A 14215-nucleotide genomic window follows, 5' to 3' on the forward strand; every position below is an offset into this window, starting at 1 on the left:
TAATCGAGCAAATTTCATCAAACTAAGCCAATTACCCATCGTCAGGTGTTGAGAAAAGTCTATCTCTAAATGAAGTATTTATTCATTAATTCTATGCTTAACGTAGTACAACGCTAGAACGCATCGGATTTGTACAAAAATCGAAAAAAGGTTTACTTTAAATCAAACATCTTTCCGAAAAACTTCTCCCTCTGTTGTGTTTCGGCAAAGTAATATTGTTAAAGACTGGAAACACAACAATATGTGCCTGAATTTTGTGGTATGTGTTGCCCCAGCAGTTCCTTCTGAACGAGCGGTTGTAATGTAGATACAATTCCGTGTATCGAAAGCAAGCAGCAAGAAATCCCGTTCGTTCGACAAAATCGAGTCAAAAGTTTCACCCGTACGTAGGTATTCGCTACCTACAACGTCGTACAGCAGCAGCAGCAGCAGCGTGGTACATCATCACGGTCTAGGACTACGAATACATGTACCACGACAGGTACACGTTGCCAGTTGGGCGCGATCTTTTCAATTTTACCTTTTGCCCCACTCGGTGGTGCACGTAACTTGAAACTGGCAACGTTTCCTTGCCGTTACCAGCAAGGCAGCTACGTTACGTAGATTGTGCGTGTAGGATACCACTTTTCAGTGTGTTTTGCACCCACTCCCATTTTCCACTTATCAATGTGTTTTTCGCTACCCCCTTCCCTCTCGCCGCCTCTTGCTGTGAGTAAAACCAAAGCTCGCGGGACGTAGCGTCTTTCCGTTTTCTCTGGCTGTTTTTTGTCTTTTTCTTTTCCCCTGGTTGTAGCAGGAATGCAATTTGAAAATAAATCCATGCCTAGGGAAAACAAAAACAAGCAGTAAACCAAGCTTCCAGTAAAGCTTCCGTGTTTCCGTGCCGTGATGAAAACAAGCTTGTTGCTTGTACGACGATCGAATGCGACGAAAGGGCAATTGGACAGGAGAGAGAGAGAGAAAGAGAGAGATAGGAAGCAGTAATGGAAAAGGGCAGAATAAAATTTGTGTCGTATGTCGTATTACCAACTGGAATTGAGCTTTGCAGGGGGAGCCAGTGGTACTGTGCATGGATCAGAAATGGACTGTGAGGACGTTTTCTAATTACTCGTGCCCTGTACTCGTGCGGTTTCCAAGCAAATATTGTTGGTTTCTCTCTTCTTCTCTCACACTTTTCTTCTCGTTTATAGCCCCAAAGGAAAAAAAAACATATCATACATCTTTTTCTCAGTACACGTGTATATATGTATGGTTGTATGGTTTATTCTTCTAGCAAGCCCCTTCTATTCTGCGGCGGAACTTAAGCAGAAATTGTGGTTCGTTGGTTTCGACAGCCGGCAAAATGACGGTCTACGGTGAGCTCCCGCTGAGCCGGCCAATGTGAGCAAATGAGAAAGAGAGAGCAAAAAGTGCTTGTTTTACTTCTTTTTTTGGATAGACAAAAAAAGAAAACCAAGCGTGTTGGGACATTGTACGCGATGGTGTGTGACCAGTGGCTCATAAAAAGTTCTCGCGTGGTCAATCGTAAAGTTGTTTGTACTTTTCATCGACTTCGACGCGGTGTTGGAATGTAGCGAGTTGGGCGAGCCAGCCGGTGGTAAGCTTTTCGATGACATTCGGAAAACAATTTTCGAAACGATTGTGTGCGAGGAAAATAATTTTCCCGCAGTTATTATGTTCATTGCATTGCCATTGCCGGTGCAGATGAATGGTTACTTTGCGGTTGTAGTTCATAAGTAATACTATCATGTTAATGGAACTTTGTTGCTACTTCTTTTAATGTGGTTTGCATTAATTTCTATTTGTCCATTTCCTCTTGCTGACTTTTATTCTTCCATCAGATTTGTATCTTTTCACTGTGGTCAATCTCTCCAATTATTTATTTTGTCTGCTGTCGTATTTGTTTGTGTGCTGAAATACTCTATGATTGCCATCCGCTCCCATCGCAAATGGCAGTGGCACGCTTTACTCACATAATTTGACTCAAAAATAAATCTCATGTACATTATTAACGAACAGTCCCCGCCCTATGTTCTACTTCCAATCAGGTAGCTCGGGATGAAAGGAATTTTTAATGTGCGGTTTCACTGTAACAAACCCTCCAACTGCGACTGCAGAGCGTGATAATAAAAACCGCTTTGCCCAGCAACCGCGAACTGTGTGGCTTCCCGTTTGCCAGCCATGACAAACGCCAACTGCATCTCGTTAAGCGTATGGCTACCGTTCTACGGCTAAGCTTTCACAACAGTTGCTGTAGGTTGCTACTTTCTTTATTTATCTCTCTCTCCCTCTCTCTTTACCCATCCCCGTTTCCCGTCCGATTCAATCACAACAGCCCAGGCACTGTCTTGCGTTTGTCAGAAAAATTATCCAATTTCTGCGGTAAAGCAAAGCACCGCCAGCGGGAAAGCGGGCAGGGCTTCCAGGGCATCCAAGGGCGGCTCATTTGCAAGCAGCAATCTTGTGCTCGCTGATTCCGCAGTTCTGCGGTCACGGCGTTTGCAAATTGCGACGCTCCCTGACGCCTGACTGCACAGCTGCCGTAAGTCAACTGCATTTCGCATTGTCCATTTTATGGCCGGTCAGGCTATCCGTCCGGCTACCCGGATAAAACATTTACGACCCGAAGGTTTGGCTAAGAAAGCTTCACTCGAATGCCGAATGCGATACAATGCGATGCGGTTTTACTCGCGGCTGCACGTTGCGGTTGACTGATTGTAGGGTTTTGGTTGCATTTATAATTTGTGCTGTACCACAACGCCGTGCCCGCTTCAAATTCGAGCAGCTGAATGCTGGTTTTACGTGGCAACGGGTGGGGGAGGAAACTGAGCTGAGCGGAGTGGTTGGAAGTTTTGCACGACGCGGGTTTGGCATGCGAAATGAACTGATCGGAAAATTTGTGCATCTTTCAATTCGCTATTTGTCGGGTTTCGATGGCATCGCGTCGATTGCAGTGTACGGCGAAGGGTAAGGAACAAAAAAAGCAGAACAAACATCCAATTTCATGGACAGCGTGACAGGGCCGAAACTCGCTCAGCCATGAACTCGCTGACGTGGATGTAAATCTTGGTTTTTCGCTTGATTTGGCAATCCGGAGAGGGGAGATGTAGTCAAATGAGCAAAGAAAATGGAAACACCAGCCCAGCGGAAGCGGAAAGCAATCTTTCAGCGTAACTGCGTCGCGTCTATCAATGTGTGTGTGTGTGTGTGTTAGCGCGGGCACATTTCCGCTAGATTGCTATAAAACTTTGGCAGCCGGAACTGATTCCCGGAATGCAGACAAATTCTGAGACAGCAAGGCACATCAGTATTCGGGGGGAAAGGGGGAGGGGGGAGAAAGTTTTAAGCAACGGCTTTTGATTGAATGCTGTTACCGGAGCAGGAGGAGGGGTCTGTGAGGGAAGGAGAGCTAATTTTGTGGACTGTTGTCGCATAGTTCGCTGAGCGGTTGGAACTATTGGTTGATTAAAATAAGACAAAAAGGTCGGTAGTGGAAAATGAGGAAAGACAAGTTTTGGTACATTTTTGTTCTTTTGTTCCATTGAATGCACTGCACACTCTACCACAGCCGTTTGGGTTTTCAAATGAATTTGCCTTGGTACGCAGTTTGGTTGCGATGCAGTTTGTACTGTCAAATACCAGGCGTCTCCATGATGGTGGGCGAACTTTTTGGGGGACTATTAAAATATCAAAATGTGAAGGAAACTTGAGGGAAATAAGGTGCTTTGGCTTGGGAAATATTGTCTCTTAACGTACAACTTTTATATTAGTGATACTTTTAGCAAATCAAGCCTTTATTCGTGCCTTGATAGCAAAACGCCTAAAGGTATGCAATGCACAACCAGACTGCAAGCTGTTTGGAAATCATTCCGTTCCTCAAGATTCAATTTCATTAAGATTACTGAGTGCTAGCGAATGATGTTAAAAATTATAAAGTTAGTTAAAAGTCTTTACAAGCAAACGTAAATGGTAAGTTACATAAATGTAAAGCTACACGTCGCTACACAACTACTGCCTCGTCTTTGTATGCTATAGAAAACGAGCATCACTGACGAGTGGTATGGTTCGCAATGGTTGCAGATGAAAGTTTTCCTTTCATTTACAATTTTCAACCGTTTTTGTTGTCGTGCAGCCGGTAGCACTTGCGTCGGTTTTCTTTCACCCGTGGCTGTCTGGCACAAGGACAGGCAGAGGCAACTTTGCCGTGCTGGAAACTGAGACGGCACAAAGTGGGATCTGCCTGCAGTATAGAGACACCTGTGTGTCACCTGGTCGGTGAGTTTGTGCTGTAATTAAGGATATTTCATTACCGGGATCGTGCGTTACTCGACGTGTGTTTAACTTTGTTTCGATTCTTTTTTTTGTTTTGTTTGTTTGCTGCTGATTTGTGTTCGTTATGAAAGTTTGCATGTTTCCTTTGTTAATTTGTTTGCTTGTTGGTTGGAATGCAGTTGCTCGTGCTAATAAAGTAACGAGCTGTTTTTTTTTTATTATTAGTATTATTGTTTGCTTCAGAATGCCACCGGCTCTGCCTTAATCTATTTTCTCTCCCAGGAATTTTCTCTACCAGGAGTGTTTCTCTACCAGGAATGTTGTGCAAGTATGGGGCGGGACCAGCGCAACAGTAATTACCGTTCTGGAGCAAGTGGATGTTAAAATCGCTTGTTTCAAATTCTGAAAAGATGATACAGTCCATTAGAAATAAACTTTTTCAAAATCTACTGTTCACCGAAAGTGTCGCATTACGTAAAAAATGATTAAACGAAGAGTGTTCTGTTTTTCAGACGATTACGACTGCAACGGTGACCCGTTACCCGGAAGCCATGGTAAAAGTCCGGAATGGAAGAAAACAAAAACACGTTTCACAACGTCTGCCCCCAAACACCATGGATGGACGCTGTTCGGGGAATTTTAAAATTAATCTTCTTCATCTACTCGATTCAGACGTATCAGGAACGACGGAATGGAAACAGGAGCGTCAGACAGACAGTTCACGTGTGTACCGAGCATCATGTTGGCTGCTATTTTGGGAACCTGCCCAATAGTGCGTCGCTCTTGCCCCTCTCACTAAGATCAAAGACGTCCGACCAGGAACGGGTGCAGTTTGCTTTCGGGAAACGAAACCCCGTGTACAGCTAAGGTAAGGAATGTGTGTATTAGCTTTGTGTTGTCGGCAACTGGCAAACACTGCTTCCTCCGTTCAGTTGTCGTAGCCGGTTCCGGAACATTAGCTTCAGTATAGTTTACGAAATGATTGCGATGCCAGCGATGTGTGCTTAGTGTGTTTCAGCACATTATAATCAAATGAACTGAATATGTCATTTAGCAAACCTTGTTGTTTGCCTTATTTAAGAGCAATAATACATTTTCCGAATGCAATCAATAACATGAAAATTCGATATTTTCATGCGAATTCAAAAACGAAAGCAACAGAAAAAAACTTGGACTGCGTTGCTTCATGTAAATAATAATGCACACAGCCATCGCAGCACAAAAATGAGATATTAAATATTGCAATCTGCTCACTGGCAAACATTCACCAGAGCAAAACAAAAATCGATGAATGTAGAAAACGGCTCGAATTTTCGGTGCGAGCGGTGATTCAAACGTTAAACATTTACTATTCACTGTTTGCAGTAAGCAGAATTTATTAGCGCAAAAAAAAAAATGTACCAAAAGCACACAATTACGCGGGAAACAGGTTTTCATTATGATTGTGACTAGTGCAGAACGTTTCGGCGGCCTTGCTCGCTTACCTGTCACTTGCAAATGCACCAACACAAAGTGTAAATAATTAATAACGTAATGGACGCGCTGGCGGTAAACAAAGCGAACGAGCGTAGAGTTGTGCAACTAAAAGGGCTAAAGGGAAAGGGTGAGACAAAAAAGAATGAGAGAGAGAGAGAGAGTGAGGACGTGTGTGTTAAAGGGAGAAAAAAAGATGCAAATTATTAGCACCACTGCTAATGGTGGCAGTTTTTGTTTTGCCCAGGTACAAGCTTCGCATCACATCCGCATCCGAACGTCAGAATATTCAATTACCGCCCGTACACACGCAAAGCACAATTGTTTGGGCAAATATATGTATGTGTGTACGCCGGCCAAACAGACATCATCGATTACCGGACGGTAATATTGTCGGACTTTAGGAGCATGCGTGCGAACGTGTGCAGTGTTGCCGTAATTAAATCAAATGCCAAATGCTTCGCTCAATCTGTGGCTGCGTTAAGGCGGAACACGTTGACAGCTGCCGGGCTAAACCGGGGCTAGAGTTTTAGAGTGTGGAGTGTATGTGCGCTCGTGTGTGTGAGTGTGGCAGATGCACACGTTCACAGAAAAATCGACGTGAACTGATGAGCTTTGGGGTTGAAAAAGGATTCGCATTATGCTGGTATTAGAAAGTGTGCGAATTGGCCCACCCGCCAGGCTATCCCATTGTAGGCATCAGGATCAATGCGTTCGCCCCATTCGTCCCAACCATACTCCCCAGGGGAGGGTGAAACATTTCAAATAAAACATTGATCGAACGCTGGACAAGCAAAACTGCATGCACAAATGGTTGGCCACAGGCCAGTCTGTCTGTTACGGGGCAGCTGCAGCTGGCCCTGGCTGAACACTTTAGCCGACAGACGGGAGAGTATAAGCCGGACAGCAGAAAGCATACACACACACACCGACACAAAACATAAAACGAATCGATCATATTGCTGATTGGCTAATAAATGTGCACGGTGTGTTCCCTTTTGTGTTCACTTTTTAGAGTCGAACCTTTTTTCCTGCTGATTTATTTCACAATCGCAAGGAGAGGGCAATATTCCCTCCGGAAACGGGGTCATAACTTGAGGAAATGTGCAAACATTTCTAGCGCCGGGGCAATGGGCGGGAAGAGTCGCTTCAGTAAGAAGTGTGCAAACACTGCTGTATTGGTATAAAAGGTGAACAATAAATGCTTGAAAGAGGGTTTAAAACTTCTAGAAAAAACTTGCTTCTTTGTTTTTATAAGATCAAATTTTTACATTTAATAGCAAAACAAATGCTGTATGCTTCGATTGCTGAACTTTTTGTGTTATAATGAAAATAAAATTTAAGCCTAAAAGTATGCAACACACATCACAAAGCTTCAGTTGTTGTTTCACTGTGCCTTTTTGTAACGAACCACAGTTACTTAAACTGGATTAAATGACAGTTTTGCTTTGCAACAACGAACTTGTTCGTACACCTTATTTATCTCCATCCTAACCACTAGCACAGTAAACAACAGTGATAAGTAAAGCTTCGATTTCAGCGCACACAGCCAGCGCCTGCGTTTGAACTTGTTCGACCTGTGTTGCTCCCTGTCAGCCAGAGTTCATCCTCGAGGCATTAGTTACACGCTGTACAACGGTTGCTATTCGCATCACCCTGCCTACCACTTGCCCGCCATCAGCCCAAAAGCCGGTGTATCGAGTGAAGAGTGATTATTTAACAAACCAGTACCAAATTTTAGCAATTACGAAATTATCTAAATATTGGCACGAAACTCGGGCCAAAATTTGTCACTGCACTCGTGCCCCAAAGCACAAGGGGGGGGGGGGGGGGGGGGGGGGAGGGGTCAGGAGAGCAGTGCGAGGCTTTGTTGTCTTGCAGTTTTAGGCGGAAGCATCGTCACCTGGCACGGTACTGGTGACGCTCGGACCGCATCGTTAGCGACAGGGTTCGCTAAAACGAGAAAGGTAAACCTTAATTTGATAACCACCAGAAAATGAGCTCGGGTTTCGTGAATGGCATAGAAAGGACAGTAGGGAGAGAGCGACGAAGGGACAAACTGTTGAAACTGTTGACAGTGCAATAAATAAGCGGCCATCTCGAAGCATTTCACCACATTGGCCGTGGTGGTAGGAGCAACGTTTTTTTTTTCCAGTGCCACTTTTCCTACGTGCATCGATGGCATGTGCGAGGGACGAAGTGGTGATCGGTAGGGTAAAATAGTTGCCCCATATTGCCCCCTTTACGTGTGACAAGAGGTCAAACCAACGAGAAGACCGGCAAAGGTGGTAATGGCAAGCCTCGACCGCTTGTGGGGACAGTTTGTCCGACACGGGCCGCACGGGTCAACTCTCGATAGTTGATCGCTGGTCGGTTGGCGGGTGTGGTCCAACTCGTTCGTCTGTCTGTTTGTCACGTTCAGGGACTGTTGTGTGTGTGTCTTTTTTCGAGTCCAAAGGGAAGGCCTGCATAAAAAACGATCTGTACGGAACGGCGCTTGAGGCAAGGGTTGCGTTCGAATGTGACTATTTATTTATTACAATGGTTATTTTAAATTGCTAGTTTGTGGCTTCTCCTCTGCGGACAAGTTGTCGATGTACCAGCGTCGAGTTTTGGAGTCGTTTTTTTTTGTTTTGGTTACGTCTGCGTGTATCGTAACCAGTGCCAAGGGTTGGAAGTTTTGTGCGACTGTGTGTGTACGTGTATCGTTGTGGTTACTTTCGTGTGACTTGTTTTTATGCTTGTTTTATTTTTGAACGCTCCGAGTTGCCCTTTTTGGTAGTTGCATTGCTACGAATCGGTTTCACATACAGGAAGCACATCAATTTGAAGCAGCCAATACAGCATATATTATAAATGTGTCTATTTTCTGCATATAATTTTCTGTAAAGTAAAATATTCAAAATAAATATGTACATCTAAAATTGACGAAAAGATTGTTACTGTAATTTCGATTTATTTTTCCATTACACAACATTGCTTATACAGCAGATCAGTAAATTCGTGACAATTACTTTAGACGGAAATAAGTTATATATTTGTCCCATTGTCCCATTTAATCAAATGAGTGTTTACATGAAAGCTCTACAACGAAACTTTACCCAACATCTGTATGCCAATGCCGTTCATTCCAACGTAAAACACAATCGATCTACAATGTCAGCATCTCATCAAGCATAGTGCTGTCTGCAATGTATCAACACAGCTCCGAAATAAAAATAAAAAAAAACGAAAGAAATGTTTGCAAAATTTCAGCAAAATCTAATTTGCCTGCCACGGCTTTTGATTCATGCACACCGTACAGCCATCCCATGCGCGGATGGAAAATGGATGCATCTGACCGCTTTGTACGAGCGGGCATGAATAGCGTTTGGAGGACGGACGGACGGACAGTGGGTGACAAGTTGCCGTATGGGGCCAACCAAACTAAACTTTATCCTTCTACCCCGGCTGATCCGGCATTCTGCCACCCTTCCACCCCCGTTTCCCATTCCCTTTCATAGACGCTCACAAAGAGCGGGAGTGTGTAGTTGGTTGACCCTAATAGCATGTTGCATGATGCAGAACACCGTGCGAAAGTTTAGCATTGATGCAAATGTGCAAAGTTTGACCGTAAACAGTTTCGTACGTATCACGCAGGGCACCGGGGGCAAATGGGTATTTGGGTTTACGGTGCACTCGCTCTTTGTGTGTGTGTGAGACTGAGCTGCAAGGATTTTTTTGGATGCGAGGATTGGCAATTGCATTATAGGAAGTTGGTACACTGCATTCCCAGGTGACCTGTTCTGTGCTGCCATTTTCCCGGTATCAATCCATTATCGGCTGACCGAAGCAGATGGTTCGTCGTGCTGCCATCGTGTGAGGTGACAAGTTATTTAAGGTTGTTATTTGCTAAAAAAATTCCCAGCTATGAGAATCGCAAATTGGAATGCGAAATTGCCCGGCTAAGTTATGCTTACAGTTGTCCAATGCCAGGAAACGTATAAACGTGGAAAGGTTTGCTATTAAATACTTTTTTGCACAGTCAATTGCATACATTAGGGCGTTATTTGTGAGAAAGTCATCGCCTGGTTGTTTATCTGCAGGCTATTAATTTGAATTCTGTATACTTTTAGTTACTGGTGGCATTTCATAAAAACACACATTTTCATTCGAATGCACACGAGCAGTTACAGCAGCGGTCGGCAAAGTACAATGTACAAAGAACAATACAATGATGACAACGTAAAAGTGAGAGCACATTTTTATGCCATACAATTATAATCAAATTTTATTTATCTGCCAAATCAATTTCTACTACATCTTTAAGTAGTAAAATTATAATGATTTTAGTTGAGGAAAAATCGGGTTCGCTTGAATTTGACGCACAACTTCGTTGAAGCCTTGTATGTTGGAGCTGAACCATGTTGTAAGTTTGCCGACTGCTGACCAAAGAGCTTTCCATATGCTTGTCAGACATGCATGTGCTTTGTTTTCTTTTCTTTTCTTTTTTTGCTAACCAAATAGACTGTGCTAGATTCGTGTGTGTAATTCAATGTGTCTTACACGCTACCACCAGCTCAATGTTTCTTGTCGCCTTTTCCCAGAAGAAGTTGTTATTATCCAAAACTCTATATCGTGCACCATAATCTACGTAGGCAGAGCTAATTTTAATTGAAAATTGATTCCCTACTGTTCGCAACAAACCGGAGCTACTTATCGCGTATTCATGTGTGCTTCACCCAAGCCCTGTATTGCATTGCGCTGAAGACGTTTTTACATGCGCCCGAACCGTTTCTTCGTTAGTGCATAAAAATGATACCTTGCTTGGAACTACATTCGGTGGTGCAACAGACATGAAAGAAGGAAGAGCTCTCCTCGAGCGATGGGAAGCCGAACGTATGCTCACGTAGCCCCAGCACAGGGTGGACGCATTTGGCCGCACTATCCTGCGGCGACCATAGGCAGCATAGTTGTATCCGTTCCGGTTTCGTGTGGAGCCCAGCACGTGTTACAATTGTATTGCTGGATAGCTCTCGCGCTCGTTTCTCTCTCGTGCCCATGCATCCTTTGTCCGGATGGCGTGTAAGTACGGGCCAGTGGTTGTTGCGCGGATGGGAATGAGCATCGTATGCAATATACTACCGTATGCGGCCTCACATGGTGGCTAGCAAAGGCTAGACAGTAGGCATTCATTGCCGCTAGCTGACCGAACGGAAACAGCAACTGCAACTGCTCGGAGCGGTGCTGCTTTGTACCGCCTCTTTGTTCTTCCCGGGTTGCATACCTGCATAAAACGTTTGCGGGAGATTCATGATGGCATGCTGAACCCGGGTCCGAACCTTACGGTTGGTATGGCAACTGCCCCGAGCATATGCAACGACGACGACGAGCAGCTACTGCATTCGATCCACCGAGACGACTCGTTCCCCTGGGGAAGAATGGGAGAGGGATTTGAGTTAACACAACACAAAAAACAAAAAAAAAAAACCGGAAAGAAACAAAGCGTACACAAGGAACTACCTCCTCACCCTTCTCCTTCACCTGCCTGTTATGCTGGATGGTTTTGTGCTGGATGGTTTGTGCATAGCATACGGCGAGCTCCGCCTTTCCAATTGCATTGTCTTTAATAAGTGTCGTGCATAATTGATAGAGATAAATGTTGCATGGTGTAACCAAACCATAGCCTGGACCGCTGCCCCTCGTTGCAACTTTCTTTCTCGCTTTCCTAGCTGTGTTGCTCCGTTCGCACGGGTTTTCTACGATCGGGCCGAGTCGCATGCAACAGTTAACATGTGTTTCTAATTGTGTCCTGTCACGCATGGTTGCCCAACCCTAAACACCCCGTACCCGTCAGGTGGAGAAGCATTCTCTTCCTTCTGTTCTCTCTGTCTCTTTGTCTCTTTCTTTTTTGTCCGACCTTGTCTGGCGTGTGCAATTCATTTGCCGTCGGTTATGGTTGTGCACGGTTGACGGCCAGATGCCACCGCAGAGCTATGCACTCCTTGTTGCCGCATTGTTCCTCTTTGTTTTGCTGTCCGTGTGTGTTCTTTACTTGCGGGAGAGAATTACGCTCCCCCGGATAGCGGGTAGTTCCTCCGGCAGGGTTGTTATTTATTCCATTATTTTTGTTTTGTTCTTAACTGTACCCGGTTACATGGGAAAGAAATGATTTTGTTGCAATTATTGTGACTGAAAGTTTGTTTTGCTTGACGGCCTTTTGAATTGGCAGGTTTTAAGGATTCGTTTTCTTTTCTAAAAAGTAAAAAAAGGTTTATCTACAGCTGTAAAGATGTTCTTTTATACTTTAATATAAATAAAACACGAGATAAATAAAAAGAGTGCTTTTCTTCACAGGAATGACTCTCATCCAAGGCTTCGTTTGCCTGCCCACCTTTGAGAGGTAATTAATTTATTAACTACCAAGAACAATTCAAACACTTCGTGAAGCAACCCAATCTAACAAAATTTAAATGAAATTCAATGAATACTGAGCCCTAAAAATATAAGCCATTATAATTAGTTTCTAGAATTCGAGTTTGCCATTTCGGGAAAGGTAGGCATGATGGTTTATTAGAAATCGTTGATCTGCCATTGCGATTTCCTGGTAGGTATTAAGCTTGGAACGTTGATTGTGATGATTAAGGCAGTAACGTTTTATGCTTGCAGTAGAATGCCTTTTTTTGTTTTGTTTGTTTCTGCGTAACAAGCCATAGAAACGGGCACGATTTTGTCGCGGGCACTTAAAAACCAACAGCAGCCACTCAACACTGCTATCTATCGAACAAGTTGCCGTTGCATTTGTGGAATGAATTAAAGATGGCTTTCACCCCCCTCTTCCTGCCTTAGTCGTTTGGAGTATTGCTTTTAAAAATGTATAATACCCTCGAACCCCATCTCCAATTATTTATCGCTATTTTATGAAGAAGAAGAAAGAGAATAAACTACTCCTTCGGGTGTAATGTCCGATCGGGAGGGGATGTCCCGCCGGTCCTTGCCTCTGCCCCTGCCGTGAGCGTGTGCGTGTGTGTGTGCGTTTATTTTCCCTTTCAACGATAAGCATTAATATTGCATTGAATGCGACACAGCAGCACACCACACGCCTCGGCGCGTTTCGGGTTGGGCAAACGTGTTCCCGTCCTCGGGCCAATGGTCCCAGTGTGTCGTGCGGGGTTTTGGTGTTTCACGTGCCGAGCGATTGCATTTGGTTCGCTTAGTGATGCGAAACCAGTACAAAGCAACACAAAATGGCCGTTTTGGACAGATTGTGGAGCCGGGTGTGTGTGCTCTCCATAATCCATCGGACGGACGGACAACCGTGATGGATGTTTACAGGGAAAACAAATTAGCGGCCTGATTTAAACATCGTTCATTTTGCAGCTGACTTTGCATGCCTGCGTGTGTGAGTAAGTGGGTTTCCTGCGGGGCTGGCTTTCGCCGGTGGGAGCGCCCTGAGCCCAGGGACAGGGAGGTGAACCTTTTCGGTGTCGTAAAAGCAAAAGGGCAGATGGAGCACAGGCATCATAATAAACGGTTGCCGTGTGCTGTAAAACGCTGACCCGTAAGAATCTTGTCCCGCAACATATGATGATGGAAATGGCAAATTATTCACTTTGTGTGGGTGTGTGTGTATGTGTTCTTCATCCTTCTTCGCTTATTGATGGGATGATGTATGATGGTGTTCCTTTTTTTTCTCAGCTCGGCCCGAAAGCGTATGAAACAATGAAGCGCCTCCACTTGTGCGCATTGCCATGTGGGAACAGATATGCAGAAAGCTTTCATCCGCTGCTGCGCACACAACGGTACGGCAGTAGTCTCCACAGAATTGTACGGACGTGAGCATACCCAGAGATGGGAAGCAGGGGAAGTGGGGGGGGGGGGGGGGAATACTTACCGGTAAACGCACAATATCCGCCACGGGACTTCCGCCACGGCGAGGCGGATAGCTTAAAGATTAAAACGCTTAGGTTTCAGTTTGCTTTGCCGATCCTGGTCCTTTGCTGGTGGGTAAATATGGCATGGCAGATCAAAATGTATGTATAAAAAACATGCCGCACACACATACACACGTAAGATCCGAACAAAAACGAGTGGCGACCGCTTTAATGAAAATTTGGACCTGGAACGGTACGGGAAAGATTCAGCAAAGGTCAGTGGAAAAGTAATAATGACAAAAAAAAAAACAAAACAAAAAAAACATATTTTGGACATCACCGTGTTTCTTTTTCCCATTCATCCTTCGCACGCGCTTTACTGGCGGACACACAAATCGGCACACGGTGGTCCCCGTGCGTGATGCCGATTCTGCTCTGCATGGGAGGGTTTAGGCGGTTGGGGGGAGAGGGTGGGTTTTTGTGTTTTCGGTTCGCTTTGAGACCTTATTTCGGGCGGCTTTTTCGGACATGTACGTGTGTGGGTGTGTGTGTGTGTGGGTGTTTGAGTTTCGTGCATCGGGCCAATTTCCTGCCCATCAAACGAGCACAGCATAAGC

The sequence above is a fragment of the Anopheles coluzzii genome, chromosome 2, assembly GCF_943734685.1.
Source record: "Anopheles coluzzii chromosome 2, AcolN3, whole genome shotgun sequence".
Taxonomy (NCBI): domain Eukaryota; kingdom Metazoa; phylum Arthropoda; class Insecta; order Diptera; family Culicidae; genus Anopheles; species Anopheles coluzzii.